The 27,999-nt window shown below is 38.3% G+C and overlaps 1 protein-coding gene across 1 annotated transcript in view; it reads right to left on the bottom strand.

Moving 5' to 3' along the window:
- TAOK3 (TAO kinase 3) overlaps positions 1 to 27,561 on the bottom strand; it is a 190,598-nt gene extending 163,037 nt beyond the window's left edge. Inside the window, exon 1 of the mRNA XM_078060912.1 lies at positions 27,291 to 27,561. The gene's annotated coding sequence lies outside the window, so the exon portion shown is untranslated. The remainder of the gene's footprint in view (positions 1 to 27,290) is intronic.
- Positions 27,562 to 27,999: the final 438 nt, after the last annotated feature.

The raw sequence follows: 27,999 nt of genomic DNA, 5'->3' as shown, positions 1-27,999 counted from the left end.
ATCTACATGTATATCATTATACAAAATGGTGGAAGACTGGATGGATGTCTTCTCCCTAGGATCAGGAGCAAGATAAGGATGTCTGCTCTTGTCACTTCTATTCAACATTGTACTGAAGGTTCTAGCCAAGGTGGCTAGGCAAGAAAAAGGAAGAAAGGCATACAGATTGGAAAGGCAGAAATAAAACTGTCACTATTTGCAGAAACATGATTGTCAATATGGGAAATCCCAAGGAATATACAAAAATACAAAACTAATAAGTGAGTTGAGCCAGGTCACAAAGATAGGAGATCAGTCCATAAAAACCAGTTTCTATATATTAACACTAAACATGGGGAAACTGACATTAAAAACAGTATCATTTATAATCACTCTGAAGAAAATGAAATACTCAGGTATAACTTGGCACAACATGTATAGAATCTGCATGCTCACAATTACAAAATGATGATAAAAGAAATCAAAGATCTAAGTAAACAAAGAGACATACCATGTTCACAGGTCAGAAGACTCAACATAGAAAAGACATCAATGCTTTCCAAATTGATGTATAGTTTTAATGCAATTTCTATCAGAATCCCAGCAAAGTTTTTTGTAGGCATGGGCAAACCTATTCTAAAACTTATATGAAAAGGAAAAAGAACTAGAATAGCTAACAATCTTGAAAAAGAATAAATATCACTTCATCCAATATTAAGGCTTAGTATATAACTACAGTAATCAAGACAATTTGGTACCAGTGGAGAGATAGACACATACATCAATTGAACAGAATAGAGAACTCAGAAATATACACACACAAATATGCTCAAGTGATTTTTGACAAAGGTGCAAAAGTAATTCAATGGAGGAAGAATACCTTTTCGACAAATGGTACTGAAGCAATTGGACATCCATAGGCTAAACTTCATACGTTATACAAAAATTAATACAAAATGGGGGGCACCTGGGTGGCCCAGTCGTTAAGCGTCTGCCTTCGGCTCAGGTCATGATCCCAGGGCCCTGGGATCGAGCCCCGCATTGGGCTCCCTGCTCCGCGGGAAGCCTGCTTCTCCCTCTCCCATTCCCCCTGCTTGTATTCCCTCTCTCGCTGTGTCTCTCTCTGTCAAATAAATAAATAAAATCTTTAAAAAAAATTAATACAAAATGGATTACAGATTTAAATGTAGACATAAAACTATAAAATGTTTAGATAAGAAGCATAGGTGAAAATCTTTGTGGGATCTAGCAATAGGCAGAGTTCTTAGATTTGACACCAAAAGCATGACCCATAAATGGAACAATTGATAAATTGTACCTAACCAAAATTTAAAACCTTTCTTCTGCAAAAGATCCCATTAAAAGGATGAAAAGACAAGCTACAGAGTGAGGAAAAATATTTGCAAACCACGTATCCAACAAGAGCAGAATGTAGAATATATCGAGAACTCTCAAAAATTAAGTTAAAAAAAAACCAAAAATGCAATTAGAAAATGGACAAAAGAAAAATAGAAATCTCACTGAAGACGATCTACAAATGGCAAACAAGCACATGAAAAGATGTTCAACTGGGTCGCCTGGGTGGCTCAGTCAGTTAAGCGTCTGCCTTCAGCTCAGGTCATGATCCCAGGGTCCTGGGATCGAGTCCCTCATCAGGCTCCTTGCTCAGGGAGGAACCTGCTTCTCCCTCTGCCTGCCACTCCCTCTACTTGTGCTCTGTCTCTCTATCTCAAATAAATAAAATCTTTTTTAAAAAAAAAGAAAGAAAAGATGTTCAACTTTATCAGCTATTAGGGAAATGCAAATAAACCCACAATAAGGTATTACTACACACCTATCAGAATGGCTAAAATAAAAAATAGTGATATAACCAAATGCTGGTGAGAATATGGAGAGACTGGAGCTCATGTTGCTCTCTTACATATTTAAGGGTATAATCCTCTGGAAAACAGTGTGGCGCTTTCTTATGAAAATAAACATTACCATATGACCCAGCAATTGCATTCCTGGGCATTTATCCCAGAGAAATGGAAATTTGTGTGGAATTTATACACAAATGTTCACAGCAGCATTATTTGTAATAGCCAAAAACTGGAAACAACCCAGATGTCTTCAACAGATAAATGATAAACTGTAATACATCCATATCACGGAATACCATTTAGCAATAAAAGGGGATGAACCAGTGATACACCAACAACTTCAAGAATGCCTGGAGAATTACACTAAGTGGAAAAAAGGCCAATCTACAAAGGTTACATACTATAGGATTTCATTTGTATAACCTTCTTGAAATGATGCAGAACAGGTTAGTGGTTGCCAGGGTTTAAGGATAGCAGCTGGGAACAAGTGTGGTGATGCAGCCTTGGGGTGATAGAACTGTTTTCTATCTTGACTGCTGTGGTGTGTACACAAACCTACACATGTGAAAATTGCATGGATCTAAATACACACACATACACATACTCAGACAGACAAGTACCAGTATACAGGGAAATCTGGACAGCATCAATATCCCAGTTGTGCCACTGTACTACAGTGTTTAAGACGTTATCTTTGCAGGAGACTAGGTAAAGGGTATGTGAAGTATCTCTATTTCTTACAACTGTGTCAATCTATAAAATCTTTAAGTTTAATAAATCCGTGTAGTTATACATGCATCACTCACTGTAAGCATTTATTGAGCTGATTCTTCGTGTGAGGTGTTAGCTTTTGTGCTGGTGGGCAGAGGTGGGAAGACAGGGTGGGCAATCTACAAAGGGGTATGGAATAGAAACCCTGTCTTCACTGATATCACAGCTGTAAATGTATAATGTGTTTGTGCTTTTTTTTTTTTTTTAATATATGTGTCTTCCACTAGAGACTGTGACTATTTTAATTACCACTCTATCTCCAGTGCCACAACAGTGTCTGGAACATAGTAACTTCTCAATACTTGAAAGAATGATTGAATGAAACAATCAATAGGGTGATAAACACCACTAAGTGGTTAGAATATAGTACAAAAAATAGTGACATGATGAAAAGTGCTTATGAAAACAAAGGACAGAATAATAAGTGTTGTCTGGGGGAACTGAGGAAGGCATCTTTCAACTCGGTCTTAACCAGATGAGATGGGGGAAGGAAAAACCATTCTAAGGAGGGAGAACAGAGCATTCAAAAACACAATCATACCAGAAAAGCACAGGATTCCTTGGCACCAGCGAAGACTTTGTTGTGTTTGAGCTTACAGTTCTCTCCTGGGAGAGGCCAAAAAAGGATGAAGCTAGCAGTCTGACTGTGGATGCTACACGAAGGCAGTTTGGATTTTGCATGAACAACGTGTGTGACACTGGAGTTTTTGCAGCCAGTGAACAATGGTCAGATTTGTCTTTTACAAAGTTAACTCTGGTGGCAGTGAGGAGGGTGCACAGCAGGGAGGAGAGAGAGAGAGAGAGGCTGAGAAACCAAGACAAGGGCTTGAAGTGAATGAAAATTCTCAGTTCTTCATAATATTCAATTTACAAAAAAACTCAATTTCCAAATGTACATTTGTGAAGTCTTCATAATTATTGGCCTGAATGGTCTATAACATTGTTATCTTTAAATCTGTGTAATGAATATCATAGTGCTGTGAAATGGAGACATTTATTGAGAATTTTGGTTGTTCTTTTCTGCAGATTCTTCCAATAAAATCATGCCATTTAGTTTATTTGAAATTCCCCTTTTCCCCAATTTCTAAAATTTTGAAATAATAAGCTATTCTTCGTATTTCACAAAATCTTGCATGTTGTGGTCAGTTTATTCACACTTTGACCATCAAAAATGATCATTTCCACACACTATTCATGCTATTGGGAAATAGCACTTATTCCTCTTAAAACACAAAGTGCCTATTTTAGCAACAAGTTAGAGCTTCAGTAACTAAAACATTGATCTTTGTGGAGAATAAATTATAAATCTGAATTATGGAGATAACTCTAAGTACTTTCCATACATTTTGGTAAATACATATATTTGTGATAAAATCAGATACAACTGAATGGAATGTAATGATTATTATCTAATGATAACTTGGCTGCCTCCATCCCCACTCCCAAAAAAGGAGACAACTCTCCACCAGGTTGGAGAGGGGAGAAGAGCAAAGAAGTTAAATATAATTCCTCTGGGCACAATGAAGTGACTTTCTCCCCCTTGCTCTTTTTCCACCATGTGACAATTTTAACAGCTCTTTGCTAACAGCAAGGAGAGGATCAGGAATATGGACTATGAGAAGACAACGGTAATGTGCGGGATTTATTGTAGGTAATGCTTTTTTTTCCATTTTGTAAGGAATAAATGGCATTTCATATATACAAAGAAAAGATGTATATAAAACTTCATAGATGGGTATTAAATGTTATTTTTTAAAATCTTTTATCATGGAAAATGTCAAACATAAAGAAAAGTTGAACTACGTCATGCCCAGCTTTAAATTATCAACTCATGGTCCATTCACTTCCCCAATCCCATCTCCATTATTTTGAAGCAAATCCTAGATATGCCATTTCATCCATAAACATTTGACTGTACATCTAAAAAAGAAAATCCCTATTTTATTTTTTTTTTTAAAGATTTTATTTATTTATTTGAGAGAGAGAGAATGAAAGACAGAGAGCATGAGAGGGAGGAGGGTCAGAGGGAGAAGCAGACTCCCTGCCGAGCAGGGAGCCCGATGCGGGACTCGATCCCGGGACTCCAAGATCATGACCTGAGCCGAAGGCAGTCGCTTAACCAACTGAGCCACCCAGGAGCCCAGAAAATCCCTATTTTAAAAACATAATAACTATACCATCAGTATACCTAAAATTTCACAATTTTAATGTCATCAAATACAAGGTCAAAATCTTAAATTTCCCAAATTGCCTCATATTTTTTTTTATTCTACTATCTTTATATGAGTCAAAATTAGGTACAAATATTTTGGTTAGTTGGTCTGTCCAAATTTTATTTTAATAGCAATAGTACATCTTAAATAATTTTAATTAGCTAAGCAGTTTTAACTAATTTAAATAATTAAATCTAATATAAAAGGAGTAACCAGATTGTCACTCTGTTAATATGTTTGCTACAAATGTTACGGGCGCATGGTTAAACTAAGCAAACTTAGAAAAAAAATAAGGGGAAGGGGTGATTTCATTTTTGCCTGTTTTCAAAACATTTCCTTCTTTGCTCACAGTTTTAACTACAAAATTGCCTATTATAATGGTTTTAATAAGATTTTTATCAAGGAAGTCACTTCCACTAAAGACTGCTAACAAAACTCTTTTGTAATCCCTCACTTGCTTGTTTTAACATTTTCACTATCTTACTTTAGCCAAAGACTTCCTCCTTCATTTGAAATTAGCTTGAAATCACAGGATTTCAGAGTTGGGAGGGACCATGTGGCTTCCTCATCTCAGCGAATAATTAGCTTTGATGTTATTATAATATTGGTGCTTCCAGGGAAAAGCTAGCTTAAGGAATCAATCTGCTGATACTTACAGACTATGTTCTAATGTGTTAACAGACACTGCCATGTAAATATGATTAGTAAAAGTTTTTATTAGTACAAAATAACTTTGAATTTTATCCTTCTTAAAGCTTGGTAAAGAATATTTTCTCCAATGTGTTGAAAAAGATCTTGTTAGATAAGTAAGAAGGAAGCACATTTAGTTCAAGATTTGAAATAATAAAGGTTAGAAACTTATCATCCCCAGAAGTTTGCAGAAATCAACATAGTAAATGTCAGACTCTTCACTCAGGTAATACAACAAAGAGTTATAAACTTGTGTGCTATCAGTAAATAAAATAGGTAATACAATATAAAATATTGGATGGTACTGTGTTGAGACATTGTAAACCTCAGAAATTATTAGGTCTTCAAAAAATGTGGATATCAGGTTCTATTCATATTTCTTAGGTTTTAAATACACACACACACACACACACACACACACACACACACACACACACTGGTCCCTTCCACAGATATTGGTAGAATCTAGATAGCACTTCACTGTGAAATAAATTCATTAATCAAAAGCAAAAATTGTCATGGAAATTCAGGAGTCTCCGTACACTCCATATATGTGACACTTTACATTAAACCTAGGACTTAGAATACTCAGTAAAATCATTTTAAATACTTATTGAGTGTTTAATATGTTCAGGGAGCTGCATTAGGTGCATTAGGTGCATTAGCAAACTGTAGAATAAAGTGTCAGAATGATATCAAATTAAACCATCAATACATTTAATTTAAAGGAAGTACTTAAAGACAGCAATTCAGAGATGGTAATTTTGGAGTTTTAGTGTTTTCTTTTAAACTCAGATTCTTGGGGGCACCCGGGTGGCTCAGTCGTTAAGCATCTGCCTTCGGCTCAGGTCATGATCCCAGGGTCCTGGGATCGAGCCCCGCATCAAGCCCCGCATCGAGCCCCCCATCGAGCCCCGCATCGAGCCCCCCATCGAGGCCCACATCGGGCTCCCTGTTCTGCAGGAAGCCTGCTTCTCCCTCTCCCACTCCCCCTGCTTGTGTTCCCTCTCTCGCTGTGTCTCTCTCTGTCAAATAAATAAATAAATAATCTTAAAAAGAAATAAATAAAAATAAACTCAGATTCTTTAAAAATTCCCCAGAACTTATTTTTTCCAAGTTCTACAACATAAGAAGCCCTGTATACACTTACAAATTTAGAACAGAGACAATGGACTGACTTCTGATCCTGTTTATTTTTATTTTTTATATTGACTTCACTCATTTTCCCCCAGAGTCCCTAACATACTAATTGCCCTTTATCTTGTATACATCTCTAATTTTTTTTTCTGACTTGCCAGAATACAAAAACTCAAGCTCTTGATTCTTTTAAAACAAAGTGAAACAGGTGTCATAGTAAATATAATCCACTAGATTCAGGTAAGGCAATTATAGAGTTAATTTGTTCAGTTATTATATAAAAGTGCAGGTGTAAATCTCTGTTGATATATAGAGCAGATGGAACACCACATTCTAACACAACCATCCATCTTACCTGGCTCACAAGGGAGAAGCAGTGTTCACATCAACAATACCTATTCATCTGTTGACAATGATGGAACATCCATCTAAGAAATGTGGTATCAGCAACTATCGTAGAGTGATATGTTCAGTAACATGAAAGATATGTGGCAATTAGAACTTTTTGATCTCACTCCTGTTTTTTATCACTTGCATGCATCTCTCCTCTGTCAATACTATTAGAAACTAGTGGAATTCAGCTAAAGTCTCCTTAACTGCAACAGAAATCATGCTCTATTAATACTATTAACAGTATTATAGCTTTTTAAATGACAATAGTAGTTTATTCTCCCATAATTAACAATACTCTATCTAGCAAGGCTATTTCTCTTTCTGCCATGCTTTTTGAAAGTCTGGAGGCCCCTGTTACAGTTCCACATTGTGTGTGTGTGTGTGTGTGTGTGTTAGTCATTCATTGAATCATTTGGTTAACTTCAAGTCTTCCAGTTAACTTCTCATTAATACCCACATACCAGTTTACCTTGTCAAGGACAATTACAACTTTAATTTGTTTTTCTAAGATGCTAGCCAGTTAAGGATCACTTAGCAAATTTCATAAGCTTTGTGTACTCAATCATCTAGCCATTAAATAAAATGTTAAAAACCAAGCCTACTGAACCGACTGAAAACCTTCTACACTTGCATTCATATTTACTGTAGTGATATAAATTTGTAGTAAAAGTTTTAGTATGATGAGAATGAAAATATCTATTTTTTAGGGTCAGATCAGGATACAATTTTTTTTTTAAATACAAAAGAGAATAAATTAAGGAGGCTGAAATATAGCCATTACAATAATGGGCACAAAATATTCATTAATTAAATGTCTGTAATAATTGGTTACTCTGGACAAATCCAAAGTCTCCCCCCTCTTAATGATGATCTTGGCTTATAACCAAGAGGTTTGAATGCAAAAACTGAACAAAAAATTCCTGAATAGGCAGGAATATAAGAGGAAGGAAGGCTGGTGATAGTCTAAGGGAAGAAGGGGAGCTGGAGTTCCTCTGGAGCAGATGAAGGCCAAGGAAAAAGCCATGTGTTTAGGGAGATAAGTATGCATCCTTTCAAACCTTGTTGGTCGACAGAACTGTCAGACACTATTAGCTTGTGCTTCTAGTGGGTGGGGAAAGAGGACATTTCTTAAGCAATGGAAGCCTTTGCTGGGACACACAGTATAATAATGCTATTCCCCCACCCTTTTTGAAAAGAAAATAAAACTGATCTTGGAAACCAGGTTCTTATGGTCCATCTGCTGTAGAATCTTCTATGGACTGTAAAGAAAACTAGAGTTATACTGGAGATGAATAACTAAGGAGGTATTCAGGACAATTTGTAAGAATAAAAACTAACAAAAAAAAATCCACTTTGAATATCCATAAAACAATGCTGGTTTAAAATGATGTGGAAACAGTATATTTAGGCATAGAAATAGGAGTATTTGTTTATATGGTATAATGATAAACTGCTGTTGAAGTTAAAAAACAGCTTATAAAACAATATAATAATGCAATATAACCTTCCTAATCATGATTTGTTTTTAAGATTTTATTTTGGAGTAACCTCTACACCCAACGTGGGGCTCAAATTCACAACCCCAGGATCAAGAGTTGCATGCTCTACCAACTGAGCCAGCCAGGTGCCCCCCCAATCAATGCTTTATGTTTTTAAATAAGTCTGGGAGGTTATATGTCAAAATATATTTCAGTATAGAGGATAACGTTTATTTTCTAATTACTCATCTATATCTTCTATTTGTTAAAATGAAAAGCGTATGTTATTTATATAGTTGTTAAAAATTACCTAAGAGCTACCTTGGGTCAAGGACTTCCCACCATTTTGTGGAGAATAGGAGAAAACATTAAAGGGAACAAGGGAGATATTTGCTTCCATTTCTACACATTTACCAACAAGTGTTCTTGTTGGGAACAAACTTCAGGACTCATAAGGACCTTATTTTGTAACATCTTAAAACAGGGACATCTATTCATCATGATTACTGGGTTTTTTTCAATCATTATTACTTTTAACCAAATAAATATCATGCAGATTACAATGTCTCCACAGTGCCTGCTACACTAAAATGGATCACTAAAAAATTTCTATTCTATAGAAAGCACAATAATATTAGTTTGGGGAATATTTTAGAGAGAAAAATGTTTATATAAAAAATTCAAATGGGGGCGCCTGGGTGGCTCAGTCGTTGGGCGTCTGCCTTCGGCTCGGGTCATGATCCCAGGGTCTTGGGATGGAGCCCCACATCGGGCTCCCTGCTCAGCGGGAAGCCTGATTCTCCCACTCCCCCTGCTTGTGTTCCCTCTCTCGCTGTGTCTCTCTCTTTCAAAGAAATAAATAAAATCTTTTTAAAAAAATTCAAACAGGATTATGAACTAACTTTTAAACAAAATACTGTACTTGAGTTGTTGATATTATTAGCACTCAAAATACACACCTTGAATAATTAGCAGAAAAATGGACTCAACAAGCATAACTGGTGGCTATTATATTGTGTCATGCTGCTATGCTTTGGGAAGGAAAATGCATTTAAAAGCATCAGCAAAGATGTTCAGTACACAACTAAAAGAATGAAGATTTATACAGGATGGAGACAGAATTTAATCCTTCTACATATGCCTCAGGTAACTCAAGATATTTTCTATTTTTTTTTAAAGATTTTATTTGAGAGAGAGAGCAAGAGAGAACACAAGTTGGGGGGGGAGGGGCAGAGGCAGAGGGAGTAGCAGACTCCCCGCTGAACAGGGAGTCCTAGCCGAGAGGCTCCTTCCTAGGACCCTGGATCATGACCCGAGCCGAAGGTAGACAATGCTTAACCGACTGAGCCATCCAGGCTGGTGCCCCTCTAATTCTAACTATTCTATCTATAGTGCTACTAATAAGCAATAATACTATAAATTCTACTTTGAGGCTATTCAATGTAAGCTTCCTTGGTTTTTCTCCATTCCATCTTAAAATTTCCCCACACACTCAATTGAATTCATCCTTTAGTCTTCCTTTTACAGGTTAAACACCTCTTCCCCAACACCAACAAAGAAACTATCTTTTAATTTTGTATCCTACTACCTTCTCATTTCATTAATCTACTCCTCTCACTTTTCTTAGATCTTCCATTGCTCTCTGCAGTCTCCTTTTGGTCTACAATATGCTCAAGGTATCATTTACTGAGAGGAGGAGAGGGAACTTTCCTAGGGACTCACTAGCTCTAACCTAATCCTCAAATTCAACAGGATCCTTCTCAGGTCATATCCTTCTATAACCTTTATGGAATATCTTGTTTCTTGGCTTGTGTGGTACCTTCCTCTTAGAAGTTCCTTTCAAACCCACCTCTCCTGGCTTGTCCTCTTTTGCTCACCTCTTAACACAAGGGTCTGTGCTAGGCCCCTTCTCTTCTCTCTGCACTTTCTCTTATTGATCTGATTCACTCTTATGCTTTCAGCTATCTCGCTCATGCTGCCAGTGTCCTCAATAAATCGTTCACAAGCTGCTTTTCTTCTTTGCATTGAGGCTGTCCTAGTTCCAGAACCTCATTACCAGTCCAAGTCCTCCTCCCCAATCTCTTTCAGTTGTTGTACCAACTACTGATGGAGTCATCTTTCAGAGGCTCTGATTGCATCAGTCTCTTCTATTCAAGCACCTTAAATGGCTCCCCACTACCTACTGTTCAAAGTTCAAACCTCTTTGTAGAGGATTCAAGGGCCTTTGGTTTGCCACTGTCCCTAGGTCTCCTATATTTTATTCACAATGCCTGAACTAGGCTAAAAAATACACAGATTATGCCCCAGCACACCTGCTGGAAAGCTATCCAGGGTTCAAGACTCCACTCCAATTCTATCTCCAAGTTACCCCAACTCCCTAGTGCAGAAGTAATCTCTTCCTTCCTCATGCATAGAAAGTACTTCACTTCTTGGGGCATTGATGCCATTCTGCCTTACTTTGAAAGAACATGGACATTTCTTGATTCCATTAATTGAATATGACTAGCAATAGAAGAGATACTATACTCCACAGTATCTTGAATGTACCAGGCAGTGTTGAATTCAGATTACATTCACTTAGAATTAGAGACTTCTTATTCAGCATCTGAGCTAAAGTTTGCCTCTGCCCTACTTCTGAAGAACAGATGTGGGAAACAAATTAGCTAAATAAACAATTTTGTGTGTATATATGTCTGAGACAGTTGTGAAGGAAGGACTCAAAAGAAATAATTTCGAAGCACTTCCATTTGAATTATTTTACAAAAATAAGTATAAGAAATTCTACTCCTAGGTATATATCCAAGAGAATTGAAAACATATTCACACAAAAACTTGCATATGAATGTTCACAGTAGCATTATTCATAATAGACAAAAAGTGGAAACAACTCAAATGTCCATCAACTGATGAATGAATACACTGTGATCTATCAACTTAATGGAGTATTAGTCATCCATAAAAATGAAGCACTGACACATGCCATAGCACGGATGACCCTTGAAAACATTATGCTAAGTGGAGAAGTCTGACAACAACTCACATATTTTATGATTCCATTTATATTAAGTATCCAGAGTGGGCAAATCCATAGAGACAGAAAGCTAGTGGTTGCCAAGGGATGGGGGTAATTGAGATGGGATGCTAACAGGTACAGGGTTTCTTTTTGGAGTGATGGAAGTGTTCTGGAATTAGACAGTGATGATGGTTGCATTACATTGTGGATACACTAAAAACTTGAACTGTACACTTTAAAATGACAAATTTTATGTTATGTGAATTTTATCTTAACTGGAAACAGGAAAAAGTATGAGTTTTATTCCCTGAATAACTCAATTTGGATTTGTGGTCTAAAGGAAAAGAGGTCTAACCTTTAAATCAGCAAATCTGGGTTTAAGTAAATTCTGCCACTTACTTACTAGCTGTGTGATCTTAAGTACATCACTTAACTCCTCTCAGCCTCAATCCTCAATAGTCTCATCTATAAAGTGAGAACAATAATGCCTCACAAAGTTGTGAGACTCACGAAATAATGTGAAATCATTACATAACTTCTAAAGCCCTTAAAAAGGAAAAACCTTATTGTTATTTTGGAAAATGATTTTTTAAAAATCCTAAACTGTATTGAATAGTCCATAATTTCAACTTTTTATCATTGGCATGTTATCTAACCAGCTTCTCCTGTTATATATGAATGGCATCGTGGACTTAGAGCAGTTGTTCTGTGGGCACTAAAAGTACAACACTTTACAGAGTTATTTAACCTTAATCTTTGCAATGAAAGGTAGTATCTAAAACCAAGCCTTAACAGAAAAATCTAAAGCATTAACCAGACATTTCCAAATATCCACTTTTATGAATGTAAAACATTTTGTATTTTAAAAGTTTTCATTTGGGTGTCCTTTATGCTCTGTGGCATCAGTACAAAGGAATGCATACATTAAAAAGAAAAAAAAGGGAATGTAATTTGGTGCAGCTACTATGAAAACATGGAGGTTCCTCAAAAGATTAAAGATAGAGCTACCATATGATCCAGCAATTCCACTTCTGGATATATATCCAAAGGAAATGAAATCACTATCTTGAAAAGGTATCTGCACTCCCATGTTCACTGCAGCATTATTTATAATAGCCAAGACACAGAAGTAATCTAAGTGTTCATCAATGAATGAATGGAAAAAGAAAATGTAGAATCTGTATACAATGGATTATTATTCAGCCATAGAAAAGAATGAAATCCAGCTATTTGTGACAACATGTCTGAACCTTTAGGGCAATATGCTAACTGAAATAAGTCAGAGAAAAAAATACAGTATGATTTCACTTACATGTGAAATCTAAAAAAAACTGAACTCATAGATACAGAGGACAGACTGGTGGTTGCCCGAGGCAGGGGGTAGAGAGTGGGGGGATTTTGAGTGAAGGTGGTCAAAAGGTAAAAACTCACAGTTATAAGATAAGTTCTGGGGATGTAATGTACAGCATGGTGATAATAGCTAACAACATTGAATCGTATATTTGAAAGACGCTGAGTAAATCTTAAAAATTCTCATCACAATGGAAAAAGTATTGAGGTGACTGATGTCAACTAAATTTATTGTGATCATTTCACAATATATACATAAATCATTATGCTGTACACCTTGGACTAATAGAATGTTATAGGTCAATTATACCTCAGTAAAACTGGAAAAATAACGATGGGGAGTTTTCTTAATTTTTTTTTTTCAATTGTTTGTCCTATACGCTCTTTGGCGTCAATACAAGAAGGCATGTATCATTTCAAAAGACAGGAAACTGATTGAAAATTAAAACAATAGGCATCCACTTGAAGTAACAAGTATTCTTATGTTTAACCTTTTGAGTATATATTTTGTTTTCCCTAATAGAATACCTTAACGGTTTTTTGAGGGAAGGGATATGTGATTAACTTCAATATCCTTCACAGAGCCTAACACTATACACAGTAGGCATTTACACTTACATTACTTAAAGAATTGGATAAGAATACTTCTTGATTACATAAAATTTATTGATCACATTTAATTTATAGTGACAGGATGGAAAGTTGTAATATCAAAACTAAACTTCTCTGAGAGCAGTTGGCTATCTCATTCCTTAATAAAGGAAACAAACTCACACATATATATATGAATATCCATATAGATACACACACATGTACATAGTTTTTCATAAAGAGAAGCAAACATGTCAATCTATAATCAGTTACAAAATTGTCTTCATTTACCTCCCATTTTTCTGTAAATGAGGTGACAGACCTGACGTAAATTGGAGAAACATTCAGGTCTCTTCAATATTACTAGGATTGTTGACTTGACTTTAGATAGGCAGGATGAAATAGATTTACTTTCTTTTCTTTTCCTTCAAATCAAGGTCAGATGCCTCAGCATTCTGCCACGAACTGTGGAAGATTGAAGTGTAAGATAGGGTCCTTGTACTCAAAATGTTTACATCATTAATGTAGATAAAACTGGATGATTTAAGATACCATGCACATTTTTGTTCACTGGTTTGTTAATTTAAAAATCTGGGATTTTGCAGCAAAATTGATTTTACTTCAAACAGGAAGTAAACTTTACACAGGATCTTGAAGAAAAGGTAAAATTTGAATAGGCAGAGAGAAGGGAGGAGGGTTTTTTTTTTGGTGGGGGCGGATAGTGGCAGAGAGAGACTCTTAAGCAGGCTCCAAACCCAGTGCAGAGCCCAACGCTGGGCACAATCTCAGGACCCTGAGATCATGATCTAAGCCGAAATCAAGAGCTGGACACTTAACCGACTGAGCTACTCAGGCACCCCCCCCACCCCCCGCCCCAGGGAGGAGGGCTTTTTGAATGAAGGAGATAGAGTATAGGAGGCGCAGACTTAAACAAGTATGGCGTGTGGTAGAGACAGACTGACTGACCTCAGTAGAGCAGAAAGAAAAGGCCAAAGAACATAGGAAATGAAGCTGGATGAGTAGTGTGGGACAGATTAGAAAGGACCTTGAAAGTCAGGCAGAAGAGGTTAGATTTAATGTGGTGGAAACATGGAACCAGTGAAGCTTTCTGAAAAGGGGAGGAGTAGCATTTAAAGAAGGTTAATCAGGAAGAGCTGGAAAGAAACAGACAGAAATGAAGGAAGGCAACTGTGGTACCAATCCAGGAATGAGGTCATAAGGGTCTGAGTAAGACAGATGCACAGAGATACAGTGTATTCTAGCGGCAAACTGCTGGGCATTTGAGACTGTAAAACTAGGGGGTATCAGAAACGAGAATGAGACACAGACTAATGCAAGGGCTGCTACCAGGTAAAGGGCTTATACTACAGATTAAAACCTGGAAATTTCCAACAGTAAAAATATATTCACAAAGCTTAAATGTTTTTCAAATACCCTATAAGTAGTTTCATTGCTTTCTTTGGTGAATTTACTGCAGGTGCCCCCAGATTTCACATCTGCTTTGTTAACACGGCCCCATGAAAATCTGCTTATGTAAAAATTAGTTGTTTTTCAACATATAAACAAAGTTAACTGACCCATTACAGGATATCAAACCCCGACACTAAGATGGTGAAAACAGAAAACGCTCTTCTTTATACTTAAATGTATACTCTTTATTGGGTGGTTCTACCCCAATAAAGCCAAACCAAACCAGAACAACATCCCTAAAAAAACCCAACTTTTTTAGGGCTGATCTAAAATCTTGAGACATAGTCTTAATTTTATCAGATAGTGAGCTAGTCAGAAGAAAACGAACTGTTGAGAAAATGACTTAAGAAATTAACACTTGGCCATGTTGCTTTCCTAGGCTGTGCTATATCAAATTGGGAGGAAATTTTCTGATGTGAAAAACAGCAACAAAATGTTACTAAAGCTCAATTTGACACATTAACTAACTTTTTATATTAATAATCACTTATCTACAGTCAACTCTTCCCCTGCTTCCCCTCGCCCCTTAGGATAGGAAGTATATGACGTGGTAAGAGGAGTGGCATAAATAAGACCTATAGATTTCATTCACGTGCTCCCATGGTACTTTTAAATACTCCTACTCTAGTAAGACTGATTCTATTATCTATACATGATTGCATGTATTGTTTTATATTTCTTCCCATGATCATTTTCTGGTAGAACTGTGAATAAGAACTGAAGTGTCCAAAAACAGCAAAAATAACCATATCTACTATCACTCACTGAGCTCTTTCTTTACAATGTGCAGCCAAACTTGTGCCTTTCATACATAATCTCACTTGATCCTCACAATAATCCATAAAGTAGGTACTATGATTGTGTCCATTATACAGTTGAAGAAACCAAGGCTTCAAGAGTTCAGGGATTTGCATAAGGGCACAAAGCTGGTGAGCTGTAAGTGGCAGACATATTCATCTGATATGCTCTTGTTAATTATTAGATTACACTGCCAACCTCAAACATATGTGACCGAGCCAAAAGTAACAGGTATAAGGAACCTGGACATGTTACTCACTGTGTACAAGAGTTAGGGAAGAACATCTAAGAACTGTCAGTGATACAAATGGACAGATTCCCTGACTCACCGTTCCTTATACTGAGAACAGTGCACTCTATTCCTGAAGGAGAGTGGGACACTGCTATGAAATGGAAGTTAATTGTCCCCTCTTTTAGTAGGATACTTATATTACTATTTGTTGGTACTGATAGCATCTCTATATCTTCTCAATTTGGTTACATTTTTGACAAATGTTATCACTGAGATCAGCCAGGTCAAGACTAACTAGGCTGGTTGTTGGTGACATCAAAATGCTTTTAAAAGTATTTTCTTAATAGAATATCCAGTGACCTGAGCAACCTATTTAACTTCTGCCAGTGACCCTGAAACAGAAACTAAACTTTGAGAGATACTTCTCAGTACATAAAATATATTCATAAGAAGACACCTCTAAAAATAACTCTCCACTGTAATTCCCTCTTTATGCATCTGGGCAGAGATGTCATATTTCCTCTACAAAGCTTCCTTGTATGTTGAAACAGCAGGAATTTCAAACTGAACCAATACAATTGGGAACTACAATCTCCTCCACAAGACATGATTATTTTTATTAGTATTTTATGGAAATTGCCTAAATATGATGGGACACTTTACATATAAACTCTGTAACACTTCTAGCTAGAAAGTAAAGCAGTTATGGTTTAAAGTTCTGTGCACCCCTCCCCTTTTTTCTGCTAACACACGGTCTTCCACAAAATGGTCAGTGTGATCTTTGCAGAGTATGCAAGGAATATGACCAAGGTAAACTAAAGAACAGAACATTAAGCACATGACAAGTGGATCAGAAGTTTAAAACTTGTCATCTGCGTGTGAAACCAGCAACAGTTATAAATGGTTACAAATAAATATGTACAAATTAATAGGATGCAGTAACTTCCACTTTTCCAATTAGTGGCCTTTTGGCAGGCAGCCATATAATCTGCAATAATCTGTCACTACTGTGAGGCCCCACCTACTTCCTCTGCCCCACCACCATCCCAGCTATGATTGGGATACTTGTGGAGTGCTGATATAACAATCATAAAAGGCCTCCCTATCTATGAAAACTGAAATTAACATAATTTGTACTTTTAAGTGTTTAATATTCATAAATCTTAAAAAGCACACTATGACATCACATTTCAAAGATTACTTGAAAGCTTTCATTTTTTTTTATATATCAGAAGCATAGAGTCCCCAAATCACTAATATCCACTGCAATGCTTCTTGAATGAAAATGCATCCTATGTACAATTGCAAGACTTTAATTTACACATCTAACATGTACAGTATTAGGAGTTTGGAAGTCAGGATTATACACATTTCATTTCAACCTTGTTCTAAGAGCCTAGTGAAATTGGTAAAGAAACTATTAAGGCAGCTTTCTTGGCTAATAAAATACTTTGCATTAATTTTTCAACATACAAACCATGAGCCTTTAAACAAATTATTTACTTTCCTACTTCATCTAATTTCATTTTATGGACTAGTGTCATAAATTACCTCATGGCTAAGATATTTTTATACTTTAATAAGTAACTAACCTTATGTACTAAAACAAAACAAAAAAATTACAAAACAAGATAAACATGATCAAATCTTCTGACTTTTCTGTCTCTAAATTTGGCATTACATTTCAGAAATTGCTGATTTCTATCCTATTTTCCCATGCTAGAAAAGAAGAAAAATAGGACATGGCCTTGATATTTTTTAAGATCTCTAGGATGAATAGCGTGCCATTTTGAGTAGCTTCATTTTGAAATACTGTTTTATAGGAATATCAATCATAAGCACAAACTGCATCCATTTAATAAAAATAGCCTTCAGTATATCTAAAATTTTTGTTTGAAGGATTCTTCTGACAAGGTTTTCATGTTTTATTTGCAGCTCAGTATTTACCTTACTTATCCAGAAAAAAAGGAAAAAAAAATCAAACAATTTCTGAAAAAAGTTCCCACTAATATTTATTTGTGTAATCTCAAACTACAAACTAAAATAAATAGAGCATAGGAATCCAGTGATTTTTGAGGTTGATTACTCTCAGCTGTACTTTGAGCTAAGGCCACAAATATTCACATGAAACTCAACAAAGTTTATTAGCAATGTTTAGACATGAACCATATTTATAATAAAATGCTAAGTGTAAAACAAAATACCAAGCTTACTCACAGTAGATCTTCTCAAACGCATGTCCTACATCTCCAATCCAACATACTAAAGACTTTAAAAATTCTTTATTTAGCTTCAGCAATAAGTAAGATTGCCCCAGAGATGACTTTCTTTTAAAAAACTGCTTCTTGTTCATTAGGAAAGAGAAAACAGAGCTCAGCTTAAGTTGTAGGAACAACACCACGCTATCAGCACCTTCATACCGAGAAAGGAAGTTATTATAGACACAGTTTTATAAATGAGGCTTCAAGAGAGTACTTCCTGGTCAGAGAGTTAACGTTAACAGCATTACATTAATGTATACAGGTTTACAGTTTGACATTTTGGAAAGAACTTTCTAAAAACTTTTACTGAATTTTTTCCCCCAGTCCCTACAAAAGAGGAAAACTTGGTCGAGCTAAACAAATCTATGAAACTCTATCAATAGCTACCGTTCACGTATAATGTAAAGATCACAACTGCTTATTACTACTGATAATATCAGTTTAAGTTGTAATTATTTGACACTTATGCATCCTCCATTCCCCCTCTCCCTGTGTCCTGGAGTAAGGTTTCAGGGCACACAACATTAGAAGGTAAAGAAAGAACTTACTTAAAGGAGGACAACTCACCAATTCCTTGTAATGAAGAAAATGGAAATAACCGTTCACATTTTAATTCTCAAATTTAAAGTTCATTCTCTTTTAAACATATATATATATATATATCTATATCTATCTTGAAGAAACGTTGTACAATCCTAATACGGAACTGCAGATAAAACAGCGTGACCCGGGCGCTGCACATTACTATGGGTATTGCAAGCCGAAAGTATTTCCTGTTAGGACGCCCATTGGTTCCCACAGGTGCAAGTGCCTTTGGGTGTTGCCGATTTACTCTTCCTTTTGTAAGTGAACCACTAAAGGAGATTGCAGGTTGGCACAATCAATGCTAAGAACTATTAGGGTAGAACTACCTTGGGCTAATTCAAGAGCCTCCCAAACTAGCCTGATTGTGAATTGACAATTACCTAATTCAACTGGGCTGGAGAAAATTTATTTCAACAGACTTGCATTATTTTTGTTAAGACGCACTGTTATTTAGAATGTATGTGACTTCACTGAATGAATATGTAAATTGCTCCCTCTGTACAAAGCACTGTTCCAGGCACCAGGAATACAGTAATGAACAAGACAAAGTCCTTGTGGTCATTCACACAAGATCTAGTAGACTTTTGACAATTTCACATAATGATGAGAAAACTTCCATAAAGGCAGTCAGTGACTAAAAAAAATCGTATGGAAATTTGGAAAGTCAAAGGTAGTGCTCATTACGAAAAAACATCGTAATTAAGGCCACCACTTTAAACCTAAAAGAGCTTTTCCAGAACACAGTACATAAAAGCAGGATTCTTTATGTTTTCAATGTTTCAAAAAAGCCAGGATGGCGGCAATCGCATATGTTCCAGCAGGGAAAAGGAAAAACTTCTTATCATGAGTCACCAGTGACTAAGTTCTTTTTAATTCAGGCTTAAAACACATTTCAAACCCAATTACTTGTACATGCAGAAAACTGATAACCCCAAATTAATATCAGAAGCTTGATCTGACCAATTTTCAGGGTTAATATTACCATCTAAGAAAAACAAGTGAAATGCTTTTAACGGGATAATGTCCCTGTATTGAATTTTATTAAAATTTTGGTCTTATTAGCCTTTAATGCCTAAGAGCTATGCCAGCAAGCATCTATTAGGTTTTGTTACAATGAACACAGTTTTCTTAGGTTTTAGCCAGATTGAGACACAATCATCTCGGATATATGGTTTGGTGGCAGGAACAGCTTTTGTTTATAATCAATAAAACAAAAAATATAGTAAGTTCAAGGCAGCTCAAAGACAAATGTAAAACCCAGAAAGAGTAAAATACACAGATAAACTCTCGTCTTCCAAGCTAAACACTTCCTTAGGATTTTACTTCCTATGCTTAAAATAACAAAACCTTCTTTTTAAAAGCCAACGAACTGGAGGAATTCCCAAAGACAAATTGATCTACTTAGTCATTCAATAAGTGTTTATTGAGCACCTACTACATGGTAGGCACTGTTTTATGGGTTGGGATACGGCAATGAATAAAACAAAAATCTCTGCTTTCATAGTCTATATTCTAGTATAGAAATGTAAGATAAAATATTTGGTATGTCAGAAGGTACTAAGCACTGTGGAGAAAAATACTATATGGAGGGAATAACAATAAGTTTACCTGTTCACAGTTGCAAATTGTTTGCATCACGAAGTAAGGAATTTGCTCTGGAAGAGTCAGAGTATTAGATCAGAGTCAGAGTATTAGATCTCTCCCAGACTCTACCTCTGACTCAAGTGAACAACCACCTTCTGTTGCAAATGAAAGGGAATCATATTTTATTTTTTGCTAATACTGAGAGAAAGTTTGGAAACTTCCAAAGACCTGAAGTTAGAACCCATTCCTTACAGATAAAAACATTACCTAAGAAAACAAAAATAACAAATCCCAAACACTCAGAGTCAAAACTTACTTTAGGGAATATTATCAGGCCAAATATGAACATACAAGTTTCCAAATACTTGCTAGCATTGGCATTGAATTTACCAACTGCCAGGGTCAGAAGTGAATTTTTCACTTAAGAATTATCTCTCTTATCTTCCCTGGCAGCAATAATTATATTTAAATATTATTTTTGAACCTAAATTAAGTATTTAAATTTAACACAATTCAACAAATTTTTATTGAGCAGATACTAGGTGCAAGGTACTTGGTTAGATGTGTATGACACTGTCCTTTTAAAATCAAGAAGATGGATATTTAGGAAAGATAAGTGCAAACCATATAATGTAAAATCAGAGAGAATATTAATGTAATAAGAAAACATACAAAGTACTTAAGGAATTCAAGAGAAAGAGAAGCAAGGAGGATGATCAGAAAAGGCCTCATGGAAGATGGCATGAGAGGTAGGTCAGAAAAAGGAGAAACAGAAGGCATTCTAGGGAAGGGCGCCTGGGTGTCTCAGTAGGTTAAGCGTCTGCCTTCAATTCAGGTCATGATCCCAGTGTCCTGGGATTGTGCCCCCTGTCGGGCCTCCTGCTCAGTGGGGAGCCTGCTTCTCCCTCTCCCTCTGCTCTCTCTCTCAAGTAAATAAATAAAATCTAAAAAAAAAAAAAAAAAAAAAAAGAAGGCATTCTAGGGAAAAGAAATGGCAGGAACAAAGACCTGAAGATGGCAAATCAGTAAGTACTCAGCCAGTAAGTAGGCTGGTCTCGCTGGGACACAGGATATATGCACGCGCGCGCGCGCGCGCACACACACACACACACACACACACACACAGATTATGGAGCATTAGGAACCTAAAAACAGTTTGATAAATCTGTACTGAATTCTGTAGGCCATGGGGAATTATTAAAGTTTTGAACATGTGAGTGACAAAATCAGAGCTGTACTTTAGGGAGAGTAAGACAGAAACAATGTATATAGGAAGTATGAAAAAGGAGACTGGAAGATCATCACAGTAGTCCTTCCCTAGCACTTTATTAAGGCCCTTGTTAGCTCCTTCTTGGACCATTGAGAGGAATGAAGTGGAAAGTGTAGTGAGTTGAAAAACCAGATCTAGGTCACAGGGGTCAAATTTACCATTGTCTGACCTTGGGAAGTCACTTACCCTCACTGTCTCAATTTCCCTATATGTGAATCTATTAATTATTCTTTTTGGAGTCAGGAGCCATGGGATTTAGAAACTGATTAGATACTGGGAATACAGCAAAAACAATAAAAATTGTTTCAAATGATTTAAAATAATAAGCAGCTATGATTTATTAAACACTTCCATGTGCTTGTCACTGTGCTCGGTGCCTTACATAAACTGCTTCATTTATTCCTTGTAAGAATCCTGTGAGGTATGTATTCTTATTTGACGGATGAGAGAATTGAGAGCTTTAAGACTTCAGTAATTTACCCAGGGTAAGCTAGTTGGCATAATGACAAAGCCAAAGTAGATGCGTAGGTCTCTCTGAGTATAAGGTCCTTTTTCCTTCCAATGTATCATGCTGTTTCTTATATGACAGATGAATAATGCTAACATTCGCTCTAACTGAATCCCTGTCTCTTTTGGTGTATAAGAAACAAAGTGTGAACGTAAGTAGCATCTACTTATTTGCTCATCATTAATTCATTCGCTCATTCAATTCACATTTATGGAGCATCTTCATACTTTGTGCCTGGTACTGAACTTACCATGGGGAATGCAAAGATGAATACTACCCAGCTCTGCCTTGAAGTGCTCACAGAATAGTAAAATACCAACAAACACATGTAAACAAGGAACTGGTATACAATGACAGAAGAGAAATTTTACACAAGAGACAAAAGAAACATAAAGGTACATGAAGCATAATATTGTAATTTTGTATCTCTGCTACTAATTCTTGACCTAGATCATTTAAAAACTATATGTGGTTTCTGGCAATACTTGTGTGTTCACGCACACACTCTTCAAAAAGTAAAGGCTAATGTTCAAAACAGAATGGAAAATTGGCTACAATCTACGATTCTGTGTGTCTACTGCCAAGACTAATTAGGTTATTTATGTAAGAAAGCATTCTGCCTTGATTAGTGCCATCTATTGTAATGGGTAAATAATATCTATTTGAATTGTCATAAGCCTTGATTGTTGTGGACATAAGCCTCTGTCATTAGACAGAGCTGAAACATATAAAAATAAATATATAGTGCCCAGAGTCCTAGTTTGATTTGGAAATAAAGGGTTATCCCATTTGTCCATCAGAAATAGTGGATGGAAGTAAAACTGAAGTCTTCCAATTTGCACTTTGATAATTAACTAAAATATTAAGTGTAACAAAATGTATATTGTGGGGTTGAATTTGCTATCCATCATTTCACTGAGGCTAGAGGTTAAGTGGAAGGGCCCCAAAGACTAGACACCAGCACGTAAATTCTCAGTGTTGGTACCTACAGCCACGTGGGCTACACCTGTTTGTTTAATGGGAGTAGGTTTTCCTGGGTATAAAGTGTCTTTTCCAAGGCAAAATCTCTTTCTCGCTCACTTTGGGGATGAAAAACGTGTATGCGTGGGATAGCTGACAATGGTTAGGAGGCTGATCTGTGTTAACAAATCAGGAAACTGACCCCTAAGTCATTCTGTTGTAAAATGGAAATAATTTAGATTCAATGTCTCTAACAAATCTCAGGTTAGACAGACAAAAAACACATTAGGTTGATTTATAAAATATTTAGGTAAATTTAATAACATATAGCTAGAATGATCAATTTAATTCCTGCTGGTTATCCTAAAAATTCTAAAAAGTTGTTGTTTTTAATTTGATGCGTGTAGTTTAGAAATGAGTTAGATAACATTTTGGCCCATAAACTCAATATATCTACTCTATAAGGACAGCCAGACTGATAGATGCCACTTATGTTTTTTCTTTTGTTGTTGTTCTTTTTTTTACTCAGTTTGCGTTTTAGAAACAGTAACAAACTTTTAACCAATCTTCATAAATAACAAAGCAACCAATTAAACGGATGATAAAGCTAAATAATCACAATCTAAACTCCCTATGCTGAACTGCAATTGTACAATATCTCACAACTCAGAACTAATTCAAAATTGTCTTCACTGGTTGAAAGAATCATTGAAGATGAGCTCACTGAATCTCACTGAAGACTGAAAAGCAGTCTTCCCCTAGGAGAGTCACAAAACACTTTTGGGTGGAAGCTTTCTGTCTGTCTGTCTGTCAGTCTATTTTCTTTTGGGGGGAGGGAAGAAACAAAGACTGGAGGAAAAGATTATGAAAGAAAGAGCCTTTTAACGGAGGCTCTAAAATAAAAGTACCAATAGGTTTCATTCATTCTTCTATACTACTGAAACCAAGAAATATGCACACTGGCAAGCAATGAGAACTTTTATCCAGAGTGGCTTAAACATTAAACCAAATTAGATATCAAGGTATACTCTGAGATGACAATGGTTTGACTGTGTATGACTCAAGTGGTAAAGAATGGGCAAAATGGGTTATTGTACTTACAGGGTAGTACTTGTCTCCCACTAAACCAAGAGTAAGTATAGTTTAAGAACTCCAAACCAAAAGGACTTGCATTCTGTCGTTGCTGTAACCATTCATATAGAAGTGGAAAGCGTCTTCTTAATTTCTTTTCAGTATATTTTTTTAATTGAAAAGAAATAGTTTAAATGAGCACAGGCAAAATGTCTTCACATATTTATAGTTTCTCATGGTGTACTTTTATTTTGTGAAACAAATGAAAATAAATTCCCACACAATTCCTACCCTCTTACCCGCCCACTCATCACCCCAAGGAATAAAAAGTCACTATAGGCCCCTCCTATCACTAAAAATTCTATTACAATGAATCTCTCTTCATCATCTCTGGATCAATACCATAACGTAATGTGGTTGAAATGACTGCTTTAGTCACCACTCCGGGGAGTATTAGAACACTTTCTTTTCTTATAAGGAATTAAAATTTATGTTTTGTCTTAAGAAACTACCATTTGTACCAGTCAGAAATGAGCTAACAAGTATGATCAAAGAGCTTATCTGCTCAAACATTTCTATTACTTTGTAGAATCACTGGTACTGAGATTCCCAAACCTTCCACACACCATTTCAAAAGTTATGTGCACTACATAATGAATATATACCCTTTGTGAATAACCTCTTGAATTAACTGACTTTAGTTTTTACTTGAATTTGACCTAGAGTTCTGGAAAAATAAATTTAGCATAAAAAATCATACTTAATACATCTTAAATAAATTATAGTGTCGTATTTTAAATTTGTATTTGCTGTTGTTGCTCTTCTTATCTCCCTTTCTTAGGGGAGGACTTCTAGTTGGTGGGATTTTCATAACCAGATTCAGCTCCACACTCTCTGAAGTCATATAAGAACTGCTCTGTATCAGATAATATCAAATAAAATCCCCAAATGACACATGTCCTCTACTTACTATCACCCTGATGAAAATGACTTTAATAATGTTTGTCTTTGATTTAAATAGGCAGTTCTATGTAAGCTTTCTCCATTATGTCTTCGGAAAATAAAGCAGCATTTCTTTCTTCCCCTTCGTTGAAGCTGCCCATTACTATACAAGGGCAAAAGCTTCTAATAAGACATATTCTAAACCAGAAACAAAGAAGATACCTAAGTAACTGTGAAATGATAATGACATTCCCCCTTATTTTTCCCAAACCATCATTTTCTAAGTCTGCTCCTCTAAAAAAGAAACTAGTTGCGAAGAGAAGGGGTGAGGAGGAGCAACACACAGAGAAAAAGGTTAAAAAATTCAAATGCAGAAACTGCTGGGTCCAACTGTTAACAAAGCATGTGCATTCAGGAGAACATTTGAAAGGTAGGCAGGGCAGTATTAACATATCCTAAGTACTGTGAACCACTAGCCTGGTCATCAATTTAATTTTCACATCCATCAAAGTAGGAGGCTACCCCCCAATTCCCACCCCCTCCAGCTTTCCACTATTTGTTTCAGCATTTTAATAGACACACACTTGCCTGCTACGAGGACACAGTGTCTGGTTTAAATAGGCTTATCTCTCTCCTTAGCTTGTCCTGGAATCACGCCTAAAGCTCAGTCCTGGTAGCTTTTAGGATGAGAAATCTAATTGGAAAGTGCTGTCAGTTTAGCCACTCCAATACCTCCTTTCAACATTTAGTTTGACCTCCCAACTATCTCCAACACATCAAAGTTAAACTTAGTGTATAGCTCCTTTGAATCTGCATTGTAAACATGGATACCAAAGTGCTGCCAAATCTTGAAACCTTTCTCAGCTCCCTGAGCTGAAATGAAAAATACAGGGTCTGTCACCATCACCATCCCAATTAATCCAAAACACGGGTCTCCAAAAGGATCCCTTTCCCTTTCAACGGGCCTGTGGCGGCTTGGAGAAGCCCTCTCCAACTTCTCACGTTCTCGTTAAGGTATTAATATCAGGAAGCCCCTCACTTTCAAGGCATCCATGCCAAACTCGGAGAAACACATCAGAAGCCAGGGGGCGAGTGAGGAGAGAGGTCGGGCAGCCGGTCTCTCGCTCTCGCCAAGATCTCTGCGCTTCTGCCAGACCCTCCGGCCCTTGCGTTCTACTTAGGAGAGGTTTCATTACATAATCCCTGCTCCACGGAGTCACCCACAGGGTCACGGGGGCTCGGGCTGTCCCCTATCGCACACACCACCTTCGGGGAGAGCGGCTGACTGCAGACCCTAGGAGCAGCACGCCTCCCCTCGCTGCGCGCTGCCGGCCGTCCGGACTCGCCCGGCGCAGCGACCCCGACCCAGGCTCGCTCCCCCCTTCCACGTCCACTCGCGCGCTCCGAAACCCGTCTCCGGGTCCCCCTCACACCTGTTGTCCCGACCCCTCTCGGGGGGGGTCCTCCCAGCAGACCTGCTGTCCCAAGTCCTCTCGGGGTCCCCTTCCTTCAGACCTGCTGTCCCAAACCCTCTCGGGGACTGCCCCTAAATCCTCTGTTCCGGCTCCTCTCGGGAGGTTCCCCAATCAGACCTGCTGTCCCAAGCCCTCTCGGGGTCCCCTCTCTTCAGACCCGCTGTCCCAGCCCCTCTCAGGGTCCCCTCCCTTCATACTCGCTGTCCCAAGCCCTCTCAGGTCCCCTTCCTTCACACTTGCTGCCCCAAGCCCTCTCGGGATCGCCTCTCTTCAGACCCGCTGTCCCGGCCCCTCTCGAGGTCCCCTCCCTTCGTACCCTCTGTCCCAAGCCCTCTCGGGGACTCTCCGTAGACCCGCTGTCCCAAGCCCTCTCGGGGTCTTCTCCCTTCACACTCGCTGTCCCAAGCCCTCTCGGGGACTCCCCCTAGAACCGCTGTCCCAAGCTCGCTCGGGGACTCTCCCTAGACCCGCTGTCCCAAGCCCTCTCGAGGTTCCCGCTCAGACCCGCTATCCCGGCCCCTCTCGGGGTCTTCTTTCCCCAGTCGGGACAAACCCGCTCCCGGACTCTCGTCACTCGAGTCCTCCCCGACCTCACTCCGCTCAGGGTCCTCTTGCCTCGGCTCACTCTGTCACCGTCCTGCGCCCCGGCGCTCTCACCTCAGACCTGCTGTCACCACCCCCGGGCCCGGCGTCGCCGCCGCCGCTTCCTCTCCCACACTTGTTCCCGAGTCGCTCTTTTGCCGCTTGTCCCCCGGAGGATCCCGGGGTCGGGTCGCTGAGTGTCGGGTCCGGCCACGCGGAGCCTCCGCCCGCGGTCTCGGTGTCGGGTCCCACTCTCACGCAGGACTCCGCCGCCGTCACCGCCGGGCGCCACACGGACCCTCCCGCGGCCGCGGCTGCTGCTGTCCGAGGTGCGGCTCCTGCCAGGGGTGGCCAATCGCACCCGACTGCGCCGAGCGCGCTCCGCCCCGCGGTCTCAGTTCGCCCGCCCCCTGCCCCGGACCACGCCCCCAGCCCGGCTCCGATAGGCTCTCTACTGACCTCCCCTGACCGCGGGGCACGGGCCTGGGGCCGGATATAGGTACTTGATTGGAGGTGCCTGGGAAGCCGAGCGGTCGATGGCGCCTGAGGATTGGCGGAGTTGGCGGTGGGCGGGGCGGGGCGGGCTTTCCCCAGACACGGAAGACCCTGCAACTTCAGTTACCCCGCGGGCCCGCCTGGGGTGCGGTCGGCGTTGTTTGTGCTGCGCTGGGGTCAAAGTTCATGGCACTCCTCTGAGCCTTTACTTTTCTTGGGAGCCTCCCAGAGGCCAAGGCCCCCTGGGACTCCCGGGGACCACCGTGTGAGAGCCTTTGAGGAGGTTCCC

The sequence above is a fragment of the Halichoerus grypus genome, chromosome 13 (genome assembly GCF_964656455.1).
Source record: "Halichoerus grypus chromosome 13, mHalGry1.hap1.1, whole genome shotgun sequence".
Classification (NCBI taxonomy): Eukaryota; Metazoa; Chordata; class Mammalia; order Carnivora; family Phocidae; genus Halichoerus; species Halichoerus grypus.
The sequence above is the reverse complement of the archived record's forward strand: the minus strand, read 5'-3'. Positions and strand labels throughout refer to the sequence as shown.